The sequence below is a fragment of the Globicephala melas genome, chromosome 4 (genome assembly GCF_963455315.2).
Source record: "Globicephala melas chromosome 4, mGloMel1.2, whole genome shotgun sequence".
NCBI classification, from domain to species: Eukaryota; Metazoa; Chordata; class Mammalia; order Artiodactyla; family Delphinidae; genus Globicephala; species Globicephala melas.
Window position 1 is genome coordinate 87,371,191 of NC_083317.1, and position 888 is coordinate 87,372,078.

The window sequence follows — 888 nt, forward strand, 5'->3', positions numbered from 1 at the left end:
CCCTATTTCTGAGGTTGAATCAAATACATAAAAATAGCAGAAAACCAATCATTTCTTCAAAGAGCATTACATACCAAATTGCAGGGGAATTTATTAGCACATCTAAATCTGAAAAAGAAGATTTATTATATATTTAAAGGCTGTTTCAAGTAGGAAGCAGAAGGAAAAAATTCTAGTTGGTATCAGTTCTTATTCCAAATTCCATCAGTTCATTAAAAACAAATAATTTACAAAGGAACTAGTCTATAACTCTAATAGAAAATTAATACAAATCATAAGTATATAAATATGTTTTTTTATTAAGTGATATTAATACAGCTGCAAGTAACAGTTAATAAATATGGCTCTATATATATGATGTTTATAGATGAGATCATGCTTACCTTCTTGCTAACACCCATGTTTTGGAAAATGTTAAGATAATACTACCTTTACTAAAAAACATGCAGCAAAAGTAGTCTACCTAACATTCTATCATCGTTTCGGTAAGCTACAATATAATAGTAATTTATGTTCATGATTTCGTGATATCGAAAGATCCCGCAAATGTCTTTTAGTTATCAAAGAAAGATAAAGTATCATTTGATACAGTTTTTTTAAACTTTGTTATAGTTTTAATGGTGAGTTATTTTATGACCCTTTGAGTCTTGAAAATTTGGGAAATCACATATGGTATAGAAATGAATTCTCTTAATCAGAACATACAATTAACCAGAAAAAATCCATCCTCTGAGCTTGCACTCTAACAGAAAATTTATGAAAAAGGAAACGTGGCCAGGGCAAAACATTTCCTCTTTTTATAAACCTTGAACTGCGTATGTCCTTCGCAAATTATACAGGGTCCCTTGGGCCTCAGAACTTTCCACAAGCGTTTAGGTCTCTATGGCG